Source organism: Pleurodeles waltl, chromosome 4_2, assembly GCF_031143425.1.
Source record: "Pleurodeles waltl isolate 20211129_DDA chromosome 4_2, aPleWal1.hap1.20221129, whole genome shotgun sequence".
Lineage (NCBI taxonomy): Eukaryota > Metazoa > Chordata > Amphibia > Caudata > Salamandridae > Pleurodeles > Pleurodeles waltl.
Genome location: NC_090443.1, coordinates 88,718,733 through 88,736,987, shown reverse-complemented (window position 1 = coordinate 88,736,987; position 18,255 = coordinate 88,718,733). Strand labels below are relative to the sequence as shown.

At 41.7% G+C, this 18,255-nt stretch overlaps 1 long non-coding RNA gene across 2 annotated transcripts in view; it reads right to left on the bottom strand.

Annotated features, from left to right (window-relative positions):
* Positions 1–18,255, bottom strand: part of LOC138292287 (uncharacterized) — a 110,943-nt gene that overhangs the window by 74,185 nt on the left and 18,503 nt on the right. Inside the window, exon 3 of one of the 2 annotated variants that reach the window (XR_011202637.1) lies at positions 2,522–2,625. This is a non-coding gene — a long non-coding RNA (uncharacterized lncRNA). Of the gene's footprint in view, positions 1–2,521; positions 2,626–9,042; positions 13,236–18,255 lie in introns of those variants that run through there. The other variant, XR_011202638.1, reaches the window with a different exon arrangement.

Below are 18,255 nucleotides of genomic sequence, written 5' to 3'. Positions count from 1 at the left end.
AGCTAATGTTATCATGGGCATGATACTAGGGAGACTAAAGTGACATGTACAGTTCATATACAGACTGATGTTCAACAGAGTGTGATCAAAGGCTGGCCTATCCATTCAAACTTTCTGCCAGTCCTATGTACTAAACTCCTACTGCACATAAACTGTTTCTGAATTGACAAATGATATTTCATTTAAGCACATCATAATAAGGATTTAGATGACCTCACAGCTGGATCGGAGTACCTTTACACAATTCCATAAAGTGGCATATGTCAACACATCAGTCATATTTTGATCCATTTGTATTCCCACGCAAATATACAATGGATTAAAACACAATCTCCTATCAACGCAATGTCGGAAAGTGGCATGTGTAATTATATCATAAGGTGGCCAGTGCTATCATATCAATGATGGTTCAATCATTACTCAATAGGTCATCAGGTTAAGACACAATCAATTCCCTGTGGAGACAATCTATCAAATCCACCGTAATCAACGCTGTTCCATTCTCTTATTTCCATCGCATACCTTTTTCCCTACTTAGAGCTTACATTTTTAATCTCCCCCAATCATTACAATTCTTCTATACGCAAGCTATACTTACCTTAGGGCGCAAGTTATAGTTACTTGAAATAACTCTAACGGCTGAATTTCTGTAGTTTTGTGCAAGTAAATTTAGAACCTAACTATAACATCCCTGCAACCTTTGGTTCATTAAATTCATATATATATATATAGAGAGAGAGAGAGAGATGTAACATATATAAACCTATATACAAAACATATTATATATATATGTGTATTTTATAATACTAAACAAATTCTCAAAACAAAACCCTGCCCATAATTACATATACTTACCTATATACTCCTCCAATGTGTGGTGAAGGCATGCATGGTAAAGGCATACATGTGATAAAGTCATATATAGTAAAAGCATATGCATGGTAAAGACTGTGCGATAATGGTTGTTACCCCAGGCCCATAGGTGTAAATCAAAATGATTGCCTCCCCCGCAGAATATGTGGCCAGATGTATGAAATTGCGGGTTTGCGATTTCCTAATTGCAAATTTTTGCGATTCGCTATTAGGAAATCACATTATGCGATGTACAACAGTGTGTTTAGCAATGGGTCGCAAATGGACCTGCCTCATCAATATTCATGAGGCAGGTCGCAAATTGCAACCCACTGTGAATAGCTACAATCACAGGGATGGTGGCCTGCTGGGGTCAGCAGACCACTATGGTTGTTTTTCCTTTTTAAATAAAGCATTTTTATTGTAAAGCAGCTCGTTTTCCTAAAAGGAAAAAGGAATGCATTACAAAAAGAAAACTGAAAAGTTTTCTATTCATTTATTTGAGAGTGGGACCACTGCCTGCTCTTAAAAAATGTTTAACCCCCATTCACAGGTGGGAGGGTATTCCTTGGGCACCCCTTCTCGTTTGCAAATGGGTTACCACCAACCTGAAGTAGGTGGTAACTGAGAATGTTTTGTAACTGCTTTGCCGTCATTGACACTCCCTCCCTAAAACCGACATGCAAACCTATTTTGTGATTCGATAATAGATTACTGAATTAAAAAATAGAATTTGAACATCCCAAAATGCTTTTTTCTGTTCACAAACGGCCCGATTCTGAGAATCTGCCCGTTTGCGCACAGAAAAAAGCTTTGTACATCAGGCCTGTGATGAGGGGTACCTGAATCTCTCATATCTCACAGATATTTTTTACCCGCCCACTAGAGGGTTTGGGGCAACCCTTCATCACAGGGGCTACAAGGGCGTGCCTTAAGGACCTGCCCATGCCCAAGGCAGTTTCCAACATTCTCTAAATAACCTATCTGACAACAGCAAAAATATCACAGAGATAGGCTCTTTTCAAAAGGAAAAAGAGATGACTTGCTTGCATTGGACCAAATTGTAAGCCTTTTGTGCTATATTATGCCTGTTCTAGGCATAATGTATGCAAAGGAGGCATTCCCCTGTTACAGGGGCCATAAAAATAGTGCAACGAAATCTAAGAGATTTCCTTGCGCCAATATTTCGGCACTTTTAACACCTGCTCAGGCGTTAAAAGGAGTGTTCCATTGCTTACAATGGGCCTCTGGCAGTTTTGCTCAACATTAGCATCAGAATTTTTTATGCTAATCCTGCAAAGCGCCAGACTAGTGTCAAAAATTCTGACGCTTGTCCCCCAACAACTGCTATGGTGCACCAAATTTTAAATACGGCGCACGCATGGTGGCGTTAGCGGTGCTAAGGGGTGCAAGAAAAGTGGCTCCGCAATGTGTGCTTTGCCACTTTTCTTAAAGATGCCCCAAAGTAGGTAACTTTATCATAACTATTTCTGGTCAGATTTCACATCATCCGTGTGAAATAGGTTGACATTGAACATGCATACAATTCCTTCCACATTGGTCAATAGAACAAGAAGAGCCTCACTTGTCTCATGCGGCTACGAGTTTTTTGCTGCTCTTTCACACAAGTTCAGTAACCAATCATGTGTTTAATTTATTTTTTCCTCACCTTTTTTTCAAAGAATTCCAAACATCTTGCATCTTCTTTCTTGTTTTGGGGTCTTTTTCCATGGTTTCACAACGAGTCACTTACCATTTTACAACTGCCAAATCCTGATTAAGAAAATGCAAATAAACATACAGACTTAAAAAAACTGGTAAGATAAGCACTCTCATGGCTGCCAACACTAAAAGTACTATGTCCCAGATTTAAGAGGGCCTTGCGCCATTCTAATGCCACATTAGCGCCATTCTTTTGATGCTAATGTGGCATTAGAAGACCAAAGATGACGCGCCATATTTGCAAGTGGAACTCCTCAGGCAAATCTCTTCATCTCATGGACGACCTCATAAAGCTCAAAACCAGCTTGAAGACCTGCCTCTTCGCCAAATATGAGGATTTATATTAATATACGTTTTTATGTGTTGCCTTCCTCTTTGGCTGTGCTACCATAGAGGGCCTCTGAAAGAGGCCAAATTATGCTTTTTGGAACTCCTTCAAAATACATTTAAGTATATATTGTTAAACTATATATTTTTTGGATGGTGGCTAACTTCCAAACTTTTTTAAATACTTTTTTTCCTTTTCTGTTTTTGGGGCTTAGCCCTCAAACTCTGTTTTTTCAAATAACCCTTGCCTACCTTTACCTTTTGAGTTCTACGATATTTGGTACAAATGACCAAAAAGGGGCCTGCATGGTACTTACCTCAGTGATACCTGTGAGGTAAAGTTCTTGTGGGTTAAAGACTGTGGGCCATATGTACGAAAGCTTTTTCCCATAGATACAGAATGGGTAAAATCCTTTCGTACATCTGGCCCTGTGTGAGTAAAGACTGCATACCATGTAGCACACATCCACAAAAGCTTGTTGCTTTTCCACAGACTTTACACTGGCATCAATCAATCATTCATTGTTTCTAAAAATAAAATAAGAAATAAACACACTCTACATAGCACATAAACTATAAAATCTAGAACACATCATACCATTTTTTAACAAAATAGCATAGTGCAAGTGCATAACATTGTCAACCATTTTGCCTTAATCTAATTAAAAGTGCACGTGATCACTCCCAGTTTAATACAAATGCACATAATAGGAGGGTGCTAAGCGCCGACCTAAAGTACCACATAGTGCTAGCTCTGAGGTTATCTTATTTAGCTAAGATTCAAATCCTATATCCATCTTAACACATATAAACAGCGATTACAGGAGCTCCCCTTGATGTTTTGGTATAGCTGAACTTCTTCTTTGTCAATGATTACCACTCACGACCCCAGGAGTAGATGAATTACTATGTTGGAATTGTCCAGTTTGCCCCTAGGCCAATCTCCTGAAAGATTTTTTCTACAGGAGCTAACCAGTTGTACCTTCTGGAATCTTCCATAATTGATACAATGAAAAGTACCATGCCATAGTATTTGTGTGAAGGTTAACCTGTAGCCTAATTCACAGCATGATAGGGCATAGGGCACATATGCCAGATATACAGTTCAGGCACAGTTTTACCCTCTGTGCTGCAATGGAGTTACCAGACACTCTCAAAGAAGGTCCCAAGAAACAATTTTTCCGGCAGTTGAATACATTGGTTTTCATATAACCCAATATTTCACCCCCAGACACAGTGGCATCCCAACGCTTTCGCTCGATCCACCTGAATGATTGAGTTTAGAGGATCACCATGCAGTTTGTTTTTACACCTTAGCACCACACCTGCAATTCCTCTCTAAGTACCCACAGCTGTATCATTTTGGTGGGCCGAGGGCAGGCCATGGTCTATCATGATACCTAAGTAATCACTGCTTCCCATCACTTAAGCTTAACTTCCTTTACAGTTCTTCAGGGGGTAGTTTGCATTCAATACCATATATTTTGTTTTGCTGACTTTAATCACTGTAGCAAATCTGCTTTTTTCGCGGGATCAGTCTGATTTTGTGCCTTTTAGTGGACCGTATTTTTTTGCTGGTTTTAGAACCAGAGCCTTTTACCCCTGCTAAACAGCAATAAAGCATCTGCACTCCCCGTGAAACATGCAAGAATGTTATACTCTTAACTTGTCTCCTGAACTTGCACATACATTATCTGTATATAATACTGATGTACACAGAGAATGGAAGTTAAATGCCCCTATTGGATATCAGCAGTGTAAACGTGGATTCAGGCTTACCAGTGAAGCCAGGCAGTAACAGTATAAAAACTGCAATGCAACCTGTCAAAATAAATACAGTTGACATGTCAAAACCTACCTTGTAAATATTAATAAGTCACCTTTATGTAGGCCATGTAGTCCTCAAGACAGGGTGCATAATATTCAAAAGTAGGACTTGTGAAAATGTTATGTTAACATGTTGTTACGGTTACTAGTGGCAAAAAGCGTTTTGTCACTGTGGCAGGCCTAGCTGTCCCATGTAGAAAACCAGAGTGGAATTCAAAATCCTAGTACTGTATCTTAGAAATGGGAGTAGCTAGAAAAATACATAAATTATTATTTTAAATATTTAGTAAAATCAAATTCAATGATGAAGTCAGATATGTAAAAAACATTAAGGAAAAGTAACTTTTAGAAGGTTACCTTTTCACTGGCTGAAGTTCCAAGAGACTAATTTACATTTGCTCTCAAACGTCTCATGCCAGCCGGAGCTTAGCATTTGAATAGGTATGAAAAAGTGTGAAAAGCTTCTCAGGAGTAAACAATAGGCTGGACTGAATAGGCAAAGACGACTCCTGTGAATTTCACCATATATGCAAGAATGGGCTGTGAACATCTTTCTGACATCAAAGTGTCAAATCTTGCTTGAGTGTCAAAGCCTGCTTGACAGGTCTGCTGGGTTTACATATAACACTTGATAGCCTGTCAGAATGATCAGTGTGGTCACACCTCCAGACAACACAATTCCCTGACATGCTTCCTCCCTTCCTCTTAAATATACCTTATTATTTGTTGGGAATTGACCACAGAAAATATGGACGGTTCATTGAAGATTATTCTCACACTTCAGCAATGCATTATTATTTTTACAATAATTATGTTCCTTCTTTTCATCCTGGTAATTCACCCGTGCTGTTCTTCTTACAGTTGTCCCAACCCCATCGCTAGCACTCTCAACAAAGCACTCTAAACTCAATACCCTAATAGAGAAGGGAATTCATCTTTTGACGGAAAGCTGAATCCTGATCTGGGCCTAATGCATACCATTTGACCCCCTGCTGCCAGAATTTCATATTGGTTGTCTCTATTGATGGTGCTGTCTCCAAGTGGAAGTATTCAGCACCTGAAAGAATCAGAAAGAGCCTGTTACAGATAAGAAAGAATATTTGACTCACAAAATATGATGAGTCCTTAAGATTGGATTGCACATACAAACGCGCAGAACATATGCTTCTCTGCCTCACCTAATAGAAATACAAGTATTATGACAATAGAGATTACAAACTCCTTTCATCTGCAGCTATCTTTTTAATCATTCTGATGAGAGTGAATGTTTAGGTGCAAGGGTCGTGAAAAGAAGGATAATTAAAGTGAGTATTTTTCACAAACCTGTGCAAGTATGGTTAAAAATTATGCTGTATTGCAGTAAAACAAACATTAATATTACAGACCTGTTTGGCCCGAAAGGTGTCTTAAAGAAAAAGTGAAAGAAATGAAATACAAAAAAGAACAAAAACTGGGACAAAAATGAACGAAATCTGAGCCGCCCATTCCAGAATTGCTTAATGAAGGAAATTATTTTCTAAGTTTGAGCATGGATCTGATTCTGCAACACTTACGTATGCTTGAGGGTTTAACCCTGAGCACAAAAACAAGCCTCCTGAATTCAGAAATATTAGCTCTTGAGAATCAATAATAAAGGTCTATCCAACAGAAGAGGCCAAATCAAGAGTAAATGGAGTGGAAGACTTGACAAATATTCAGTTGATAAAACCTGACACTAATACCAAGAAGATTGAAATGCTGAAAAGAGACATTACTGATGTAGATGATAGAAACAGAAGAGGTAATCCAAGAATTTCTGGTCCTCTGGAAAACATAGAGAAAGAAGCACATTCTCGAAAAATTGAATCTGCAAACCCTATGTATTAACGTTGACAAAGACTTTGTGATATAAAGGAATCAGAAGGTCCCTTTCACACTTATTCATCACTCTATGAGCCTCAGGCCAATGATTTCCAAGCCACTAAGATATCCACACACTGAAAGAATCCTGGAAGAAATTAGGGGCCATATGTACTAACACTTTTTCCCATAGACACAGAATGGGTAAAAACCTTTGCTACATCTGGCCCTAGGAAACATAAAACAAATAACTGGTCCAAATGAAAGAGAGACATTTTGCAAGACTATGCTAAAGACACCATCATATGCAGGAAAGGATTCTTGAAATTAAGAGACAGAATGAGGGTGTTGAACATCCAATTCTTCTTCATTGGGCCATTCAGAATAAAAATAATAGACGGGGAGACAACACTAGTATCCAATAAACCAACAGATTTGAAATATTGTACACAATATTTCCTTTAATTTGGAATGCTGTCTTGTTGACGTCCGTAGAAATTATTATATAGATTTTTATTGAGACTGATATTTACATAGTACAATGGGGTCATGATGCTTCACAAGTGCTATAAATCGTTCTTAAAAGATACAATTTTTTTCTCAATGCACAACAACTCTCCTAACACTATGAAGTTTATCACTAGTAACACAGGAATATAATACAGGCTACCACAACACACTATAACAAACATAACAATCCTTATAGCAATTCACATACCACTAAAACGGCAGAGTACAGGTTATTATGTCTTCCTATTATCTGTTATAAAATACTTGCTCGTTACTAATCCTACTTTTGATTCTAGCCAGCAAGATTTTCGCTACCTTATACTAGGAAATATTAGATACATTAGCTTGTGCTCGTTACAAAGATTGTTTACTCACGTATCTGTTGCAATGCTTATTAAGAAAAAAGGATGTTATCCTCTAAGGTTATCAGTTGCTTTTCAACAAGAAATTAGCAGATACCTCTAAGGACTGGGTGGGATTTTATGCGAGTCAGCATCTTGGGGACTTCACAGTTCCTACATGAACAATGTTGAGGAGGAATGGAAGGGTGTGGGAGGGGATGTTGGTTAATTTCGGCTCTCTTACTTTTGTGAGGTGACTCTGTTACGTTATTTGTTTTTTTTTCTGTTATCCTTTCTCCTTTGACAGACTCAAATATATAGTATCAGAGCACAATTGTCAATGTGGCTGAACACTCCAATTTAATCTACCACACAAGACATAACCTAGGTTTAAAGTAATAGAGAGTGATGTAGTAGAATAACATAAATATAATAATCCAGTCAATGACTTTTGTATATGATTTGTCATCTGATAAATTATGATGTTTTCAAATAAACGCCTAAATGTTCCATTTCTGAACACAAAAGGGCTAAGTCACCCAGTTAAAAGGAAAAAAGTCTGAGAGTCTCATGATGAGTTTGGTGGCCCCACCCCGGGACTGTCTAACTTGCAGGGAGGACGCCACTGCCATGGCGGTGACGTCCCACAAGAGCATATTACAATGTTCCAGCCGGGCTGACCGTGTACAGACAGTGAACCTTTAAATGGGGCTGGGCAGCGGGACCCCTGACCTGCCCATGCCATGGGCATGGATGTGCAGGGGTCCCCCTATGGACACCGGCACTGGCTTTCCGCCAGCCTTTTCATGGTGGACAGCTGAGTTGTAATCAGCCAGGCAGCACTAAATTCAGCACCACCTTGACTGAGTACAACTCAGGCTGCCATCACCACGTCAGGAACCATGTCTTTAGGTGGGTCTGCCCGACAGGGTGGTAATGGGGCAGTCGGACCGCCACAGTTGCGGCAGTCCTACTTTCACTGCGATACTGACAGTCCTTGGACATCCAGCCTCAAAACCAGGCCCTTAGACTCTTGCCATAAACTCAAAGGCATTATTATTTGCCTAGAAGAGTCCAAAAGTTGACCATAAGAAGCAAAAACTGAGGGGCATATGTAAGAAAAGTAGCGTTGCACACAGTACAGTGCCACTTGTCTTGCAGCCTTTAGCTCCACCCCCACGCACCATGTTTGCGCCATATTTAAAATACGGCGCACCATGGCGGTATTTAGGGGACTAGCGTCAGAATTTTTTATGCTAGTCCGGAGCTTTGCAGGATTAGCGTAATTTTTTTTTACATTAATCCTGCAAAGCTCAGTGAGGCCCATTGTAAGCAATGTTGTACATCCTTTTAATGTCTGCTCTGAGCATTAAAAGTGCCAAAAAACAGGACACAAAGAAATTCTGCACCATTTTCTCAACTCCCCCTTTGCATACATTATGCTGGTGCAGGCATAATGTAGCATAAAGGGTTATGCCACTTTGTAAATATGGTGCAGGGATTTCGGCCTCATGCTAATGTGGCGCAAGGAGGCGTTAGAGGCTCTTAAATATGCTTCTGTGTACTATAACTGGATCCAAGAATCATCATGCTTCTCTGCAAATAAATAAAAAAATTGTGTGCTAACCCTATTCTCTAAAAGTGCTGGTATCAAAATAATCATTAACTACCATAATAGAGACTATAGGTGGTTTATTACTAAAATAGCAATTGATGGTAGTGCTGACAATACTTACATAATAAATACATATGCTACTGCAGGAAACGATTCTGAGTTTTTGGGTACACTTAATAAACAATTATGTGAGCTACCACACAAATCAGATATAATTCTTGATGGCGTCTTCGATTTACCCTTGACATACTGTTAGGTAGAAATTATGTTTGTACAACAACAAAGCACATAAACAAATGAAAAATCTCTGTGAAGAAAACCATATTAATTACATTTGGCTTTTACATAACCTGACGGAAGTGAAGTGAATTTACTTTCTGTCCCCATCCGCATAATAATGCTTTCCATAATTGATTACCTTTTTACAAACGATTCCTTCACTGCAAAGAGAGTAAATCGTAAAGTTGAACCTAAATTAATTTCAGATCATGCCTGTATCTCTGTTGAGATAGAAACAACCAAAAACATTTCAAAAGATAGGATCAGGAGAGTGAATGAGTAAATATTAAGAAAACAACAACGAAGACAGCTCACCAGATCTTGGACAGGATGCCATGAAGGCAATAAAGCGGGGAGAAACGATTAAAATGGTATCAAATAAGAACAAAAAAGAGGCCTAAAATTGAATGAAATTGAAAACAAAATTAAACCTTAGAATTGGAACTGATAATTCTAAGAATAGAGATAAAGTTCGCAAACTGAAACCCTTAAAATACAAGTATAATACAATAATTAGTAATAGAGTCCACATTTGGGTCAAAAATATCAAAGAAAAAAAGATGGCAGAGTATAATAAAGCAGGTAGGATCCTTGCAAACCACCTCAAACTAAAGAGGCAAAGTATCAAATTAAGCGATTAAAAACTAAACAGGAATTACACAAACAGAGTCAACTCACATTCCTGATTCCTTTCAATGATTTTACTCAAATTTATATAAGTCAATGAAAGAAACATCCACTGAAGGTTGTCTGAGGTATTTAGAGAATCTAAAACTCCCAATGATAAATAATATCAGTAAACAACAATTCATTAAACACTTTGTAAGAACTTAAGTAGTGAAAGTGATAAATTAACTGAATGAAAGAAAGCACCAGACCAATATTAGGGGTGGATGGAATTGGTGAAAATTGATTCAGCCGAATACTGTGATGGGCAGAGTGGGCATTTGGTACTATTTTCTTAGCGCAGAATGCACCCTTATATCCAAAAATGGATGCAAGGATGCATTTTGCGCTAAGAAAATTGTGCAGCCAAACACCACTCGGTTCCTTTACATACTCTTCAGTGATTACAGTAATTTTTTAAACAAAGCAGTTCCTCTAGGTTTAAAACCTCTGCAGAATAAACTTAAAACTGCAGTGCTTTTTAAACCTAGAAAGGCTGTTTTATCTTCTGGTCCTTTTAAAAATCACTGCATAGCTTAGCAGTGCATACCCCTTGGTGCCCTTACGTATTCTGCATTGATTACTGCAGAGTATGTAAGGGCACCACAGCCAAGCAGTATGCAGTGGTTTCTAAACTTTAGAAAATGCTGCATATCACTCTGCAGTCTAAAAGTCTTTAAAGCCCATTTACTGTACGTGCCAAAAGGACCGCATCATTTGCATGCAGCAATACTTGTACTGCTTGATTTCCAATCTTAGGAATGTCTTCAGTGCATTTCCTCATTGCTGTGTCTAGGGAATTTATGTAAAATAAAATAAGAAAATGGACGAGAATACAACCCTGTCTGTCTCCTCCAGCCACCCTAAACGGGCCGGTGCAGTCCCCATTTATTGAATAACGAACTCTGGTAGTGGAGTCTTGGTGAAGCTGAATTATAAGATCTTACAATGGAGCTTCAAATGTTTCTGTAGCCTCAGTTATGATGAGCATACCTTGTAATGAATGAAGATAATGAGTTTCGCTCAATACTGACTGGACAGTTTTGCTTTCAAATATTTCAGCTTCAATAAGTGCATTCTCTATGCCACATCCACTGAGATAAATCCCTGCATGCTGCAACACAACTTTTGTCATGTTGAAAACACCCATCATTGACTAAAGATCATCAAATGCTACTTATTGCTCATAAAAATGTCAGCAACAATATGGAACACCATAAGAAAATTAGCTTGATAGGCTTGTCTTTAAGCTGAGCATACACATTTTGAAAATTTTGTAGATCTGTGTGTATTGTTGCATAGTTTGTAACTGTAGGTGGCTTTACTGTTAAAAACCCAACCTTCTTCAGTGGGATGGTATTCTGGGAGATCAGAGCATGAGTTCCACCCTAAGGAGGAATTGGCTTTTCTTCAGCCTTCAGTCCATGCCGAATAAGCGATATGATAAATTCAGTTAAATCAGCTTTGCGGACCGCAGCATCAGATAGAAGAAAATCCATGTCCTCAGCTACTTTGAAACTTTCTGGTAGACTGGGATGTGTTGATGGCTTATAGTGATTTTGCACAAGTTAGCAAGGCAGTTGGGTTATAAGTTTACAGCTTTGTTTGTTTATTCCTACAGCTGTCACAACTTGTTTTCCAGTAGCTACTTCATTGGTACAGTCTTGAAAAAGCACCATGGCAGTGTCCTGTATGCTAGATGTTCCAGACAAAGAAAACCTGTCTTCAAAATTATCCAGAGCAGCAATTGTAAAGCCATTCCTGGCCAAGTGACTTGGAAGTGGTGTGCTGTCGGACTCACAAGATTTTACAGCATGAGCTGCTAATGAGTTCCTTCTCTGTACTTTGTCATTTTAACTTGTTGATACACCAATCCTATACATTGAAGTTTTTAGCTCTCCACTTTTGTACTTGTCATAGATTGCGTGGGCAGTCATCATGTGTAGCAGAGTCTTTATTTTCCCTTTGATGTAATTCATAAAACATGATTTGGAAAAGACAGTACATTTGCACAGCATAAGCATGCCAGTTCATGAGATTGTCTTTCACTTCTTCGCTTATATCTTCAAAGCCATAATCAAAATTGTTGGCTTCTGTTCCGAACTCAAGAACTTTAGTTTGTAACAGTTTTGCTACAGGCATTCATGTTGACTCCCATGATTTGCAGAGCTCTGGGGCATCACCAAATGTGTCATTAAGTCCAAAATCAAATTTTTCAGGATATTTCTTAAAATGGTTATTGCTGATTTTACTGCATCCTGTGATCCTATTTTGGCAGCAAGAACTTCAGGAGTCAAAACAACTGAGGATGTCGTAAGTGGCTCATTCTTTTGGTTAGACTGACAAAAACAAATTCTGTCTTTGAACATTCTCACCAGAAAAATCATAATTTCATTATTATGGATCAATACAATTTCATCAATGTTGACCATTATTTCTCTGATCTCCCTGAGTGTGAACCCGTAGCCAGCACTCAAGAGTGGCTTTAAAATGTAAGTTGCTTTTTCAAAGAGTAGAAGCCTAACTGATCGCTGGCGGTTACATTGCTGCTGGGAGGTCATTGTACATTCATATTTTCAAATATATGCAACATGCATTTCGGGTGGGCATGTAAATCTGCTGCAAAAAGACTCACCTCGCTGTTTGGATCAGCTACTCGGCTGAAAACTTCATCTGGTGAGAAACTAGCTGCAGATAAAAACATGTTTGCCCTTTGAGACTCAAATACTCTGTACTTTGTTCTTTCATCAATCTCTTTGGCCCTTGTTCTGGCTAAACCACAGATAACACATTGAAGATCCTCTACTTTCTGATCAGTTGTTGGAGGTGGACGAGGGGTAGCCATCAATCTTCTAAGTGGATGGGCATTGGGCTTGGTTGTTGACACTTTCTAAGAAGACTCAGATTCTTATTGTGATTCACTAGTTTCTGTTATTTTTTGACAATTTCTTTCCAGGCTTTTTTCCATTGTATACAACTTGTAGCACTTGTTGTGATAATGATAAAATATTTGATCCTCTTCACCTATCAGTTTCAATATTTTGTGAACTTTTGCTGAATTTCTGCAGCTTCTTGAACTCTCTTCTATCCTGTCGCAGTTGATGTTATCTTTTCTTTCGGATAAGCTTGGCATATAACACATTTTCTTTGTTGAAGGAGTCCTCACATTTTGTAGTTAGCAAAACTCTTTCAGGAGTTAAAGATCCTCTGCTACCACCTGCTTCGCTTATGTTTACGAATTTGAATCAATGGAAAACCTGAAACAAAAACAATATATAATAAATTACCAATATGATGGCTGAAACACATCTTTATAGAGCCACCATTTTGGAAAATGGCAGAAGGATTGCGCTGAGGAGTTATTTTCTGTCTTTGTAAGACTACTTGACCCCAAAACACAATGTTTGACAACAAAACGAAGTATATAGGCCTAATGGTTCCTGAAATATTACATCAACACTGCAAGAAATATGCCATTTTTAAAAATGTTGTCCAGAAATAATTGGACCGGATTAGCAATGTCTACCCAAGCTACATTTCTTCTCTGCTGATACAAAAACACAAATCAAAAATAAAAAAAAATTATGGAGTTATATCAAGGGGCCAGGACTAGTAAGAGTAATACAGAATTACCAAATTCCTCCAATGTGCTGGCAAAATTAATAATTCAGCCCAGACCTAACCATTATGGCTTTCCTGCAAGTTTCTATAAGTCTTTCCAGGGCCCAAAACTAGATGATTTGGAGAAACTGCTGCTTAAATTTGAAGAATCAGGAAATATAGAAAGAAAAGCTCAGAAGCAGCTAAAGGGCTCCTCCCACTATACAGGCTGCTTCAATTCTCATGTCTGCCGAATTCGGTGAACTCGCTGAACCTCAGACTAACAACATTCTAACAACGTTCTACAACCTCCTTTCTCTGGGATAAGTAGATGCACTGAAGGGATGGTTCGACGCTGGAAAGCTGAAAGCAGAAACCCTTTAAACCTGTCGGGGTGTTGATGGAAGATACCTCTGATTTACTCTGTTATTATCCTGCTGTGGTAGTTAATTGGAAGAGCGTGGGGGGAGCAGTAAAACTCCTGGACCCATGGACCCTCAGGGCCGTGTGTGCTGCAAGCCCACAGTTGTCTTTAGTTGTTGAGTCATTGACCCCCTCACCTATTCTCCATGCCCCTTCACTGAGACATTTTACTTCTTTTTCTTTGCCGGTGGGCATCTGGCTTCCACAGCAGCCCATTACCACTGTGTTCATTCTCAGCTGGGAGGCGCAGGGTCTATTGTGTGGCAGGGCAGTGTGCTTCTTCGGAGGGGCCAGCACAATGCAAGGTTAATCAACATTCTGATGTCCATGAGGCACACCTAAACAGGCTTGTCTGTGGCACACGTGGTACCAATACTTGGGTCCTGGAGAATAAAGAACAAGAGAGAAACAGCACAACAATGCAAACAATGTAAATAATCGTGGAAGGGAGTAGAGTGATGTATGCCCAAGTAGGGTTACTAGTACTGTTGTGTAGCCTTTTTAGCTATATTTTTATACACGTTATTTTAGCATATTAGGCCTGACGCTGTACACTTTAACCTAGATATTTTATTTGGCTTTGTTTTATTATTTTAACATAGCCAATATTTTTGGTCTTGTTTTATTTTCTCTGTCTAGATGTTCTTCACCTAGATCAACACTGCATTCTTAAACAAGACATTTTTCTTACTCTGTGCTTTTCTCAAGGCTGCAGTAAGATTGGTTGCCGGCAAAAGTTGTACGCTTTGTCTCCAATGTTCACAGAAACATACACACTCTTACGTGGGGATCTTTCTTGGAACATCAGCTGTTTGATTATAGAAACACTACTTTGACCCATGTACATTAGAGGGAGATTCCAGTCAGATGACCACAACTATATGCTAATTGCTGATTGCTTCGCTACAGCTGCTGATGTAGACTACAGGCCTCTTGCTCAGGTATGAGGCATGATGTCTTCCCAGGGGTAAACTGAAAGGCAGAATTAGAGCTTAACATGCTGTGCTCTAACATAGCAAGTTTCTCTACAAACCTTAGTGACTGTATGGTAGCGTTATTTTTGTGTTTTACTCTCCTTGCCACAATCTTAATCTTATTGTGCTTCATCGTCCTAGTTATTGCAATACATGCTTTATTATCTAAGGTGATGTTACTTCAATAAAACCTTATTGGACTATACTCCGCCTCTGATTGTCCTTGCATGTGTGAGACTGAGACTAATGCAACTGAGAGAAACGGATGAGATCTGAGTGATCACGATTCCCCTTAGGAGTCATGTATGTCATGGCCTGGTTGCCCCAATCATCCCTGCTCTTGGGTGGAGATGAGGCACTGCTAGCTATCCGGAACTAAGCCGGATTAGGCCGACAGGTGTCACATGGTGCGGGATCAGACTCAGTCCCCTGCAGTACAGGGGATTCTGCCGCCCGAATCCGTTACTCTCATTGGAATAATGAGAACCTACACGACAGTACTTTGATACCTGGTGGTCGATGGAGGCGGGGGCAGGGGGAATGGTAGAGAGGAAAGAATTAAGTGAGTACATTTGTTGGTGCGTCTGGTGGGACATTAAAGTGGATGGCCTATTTATTCTTGCAATGGAGGATAATCTGCAAGGGCTTTAGGAACACTGCTTTGACATACTGGGGAATTCTAAGTAACTGAGGCCCATATTTATACTTTTTTAGCGCCGCATTTGCGTCGTTTTTTGATGCAAAATCGGCGCAAACTTACAAAATACCATTGTATTTTGTAAGTTTGCGCCGATTTTGCGTAAAAAAATGACGCAAATGCAGCGTTAAAAAAGTATAAATATGGGTATGAGTATTTGTATTCCGATATACACTTCCATACACCTTTTCTTTGTCTCTGAGACTTGGCAGCAGCTGCCACTCTAGACTGCACATTGAAGTGAGGATTGTTTCCCACTCTCTTTGATTCTGTACATTTGATTCTAGTTGGTCCTAGTTACGATTATGGAACAGAGTTGGACAAGTGCCAGCAATTGGTTGGACACTGATCTGCATCATTTTCTAAACCTGTATCCACGCCTACACCTGATTTTTGCCCTGCCTTGGTGGGCACCCCTGCAACCCTCTGTGGTTGAAGCAGAAGTTATTTTGTTTGAGGGGCAGAAGAGGAAAGTTATATAGAGGTCCAGAGGGGGTTGTTGAGTGGTCAGGAGTTACTGACAATTTATAGACAACTTAGGCCCTCATTCTGACCCTGGCGGTCGGTGATAATGCGGCGGCCAAGCCGCCAACAGGCCGGCGGTCCAAAATATGCAATTCTGACCCTGGCGGGAACCGCCAAAACAGCCCGCCGCATTAACACTCCGCCCGCCACGGCGGAACAAACAAACAGCGCGGCGGTCCCCGCCAACAGCCAGGCGGCAGACAATGTACCGCCCACCCTATCACGACCCACCAATCCGACACCTTTTCCGGGGCGGGAGCACCGCCGATAAAAACACGGCAGAAACAGACTACGAACGGGAAAACGCTCACCTCTACGCACTCCACGCGAGATTCCGGCAGTATGGAACCCGAGTTGCAGGTCATCCCCGCACTCCTATACCTGCTCCTGTACCAGGAGCACGCCCGGCGGCGCGGAAGACATCGGTGAGTACTGCACCTACGACACAGGGGAGGGAAAAGATTACCGGCACACACCCACCCACCCATACCCACTACAACACACACATCAATGCATTCCCACAGATCACTGTCACAACCCACAAACCCCCCCCTCCGAAATAATGCAAAGACCAAAAGAAGAGATCATAAACGGGCAGATATATTGAAATATGGACACCAGTAATCCCAATAAATAAATAAACTATGTACAAAATATATACAGCTACTAAATGTAGTCCAACCACTGTCCGTGGACCACAGGGGTCCTGTGCAAAGGGGCAAGGCCCAGTCCCACGACAAGAACTCCACGGAGAGAACACTGCAGGGGCATCAGAAAGAAAATAGGACAGGCACCTCAGGGGGAAGGGAATGGGGGGCACCTCAGCCACTTGAGTACACGACGCCAGATCCACAAGGGGACTCCATGACCACTGGCCCATCCTGGGGAGAGCAAAGCCACAGTCCATACAGTCCATACAGTGGGTGGGCTGCCCACTGGGCCATCCTGGGGAGTGCAAAGCCACAGTCCATACAGTCCATACAGTGGGTGGCCTGCCCACTGGGCCATCCTGGGGAGTGCAAAGCCACAGTCCATACAGTCCATACAGTGGGTGGCCTGCCCACTGGGCCATCCTGGGGAGTGCAAAGCCACAGTCCATACAGTCCATACAGTGGGTGGCCTGCCCACTGGGCCATCCTGGGGAGTGCAAAGCCACAGTCCATACAGTCCATACAGTGGGTGGCCTGCCCACTGGGCCATCCTGGGGAGTGCAAAGCCACAGTCCATACAGTCCATACAGTGGGTGGCCTGCCCACTGGGCCATCCTGGGGAGAGCAAAGCCACAGTCCAAACAGTCCATAACAGACTCCACTGCCACTGGAGGAGGCATGTTGGCCAGAGGACATCCTGCAGCCCTGCCCGAGACAGATCCTGCCCTGCCACGTCTGCCAAAGGGCCAGCGGTTCTTGCCTGGAAGGGCCCAGTTCAGCGCTTCTTGCCTTGAAGGGCCCAGTTCAGCGCTTCTTGCCTTGAAGGGCCCAGTTCAGCGGGTCTTGCCTTGAAGGGCCCAGTTCAGCGGTGCTTGAGACGGCGGGCCCAGTTCAGCGGTGCTTGAGACGGCGGGGCCCAGTTCAGCGGTGCTTGAGACGGCGGGGCCCAGTTCAGCGGTGATTGAGACGGCGGGGCCCAGTTCAGCGGTGCTTGAGACGGCGGGGCCCAGTTCAGCGGGGCTTGAGACGGCGGGGCCCAGTTCAGCGGTGCTTGAGACGGCGGGGCCCAGTTCAGCGGTGCTTGAGACGGCGGGGCCCAGTTCAGCGGTTCTTGAGACGGCGGTCCCCAGCGGAGCAGTGCTGGAGACGGCGGGGCCCAGTTCAGCGGTGCTTGAGACGGCGGGGCCCAGTTCAGCGGTGCTTGAGACGGCGGGGCCCAGTTCAGCGGTGCTTGAGACGGCGGGGCCCAGTTCAGCGGTGATTGAGACGGCGGGGCCCAGTTCAGCAGTGCTTGAGACGGCGGGGCCCAGTTCAGCGGTGCTTGAGACGGCGGGGCCCAGTTCAGTGGTGCTTGAGACGGCGGGGCCCAGTTCAGCGGTGCTTGAGACGGCGGGGCCCAGTTCAGCGG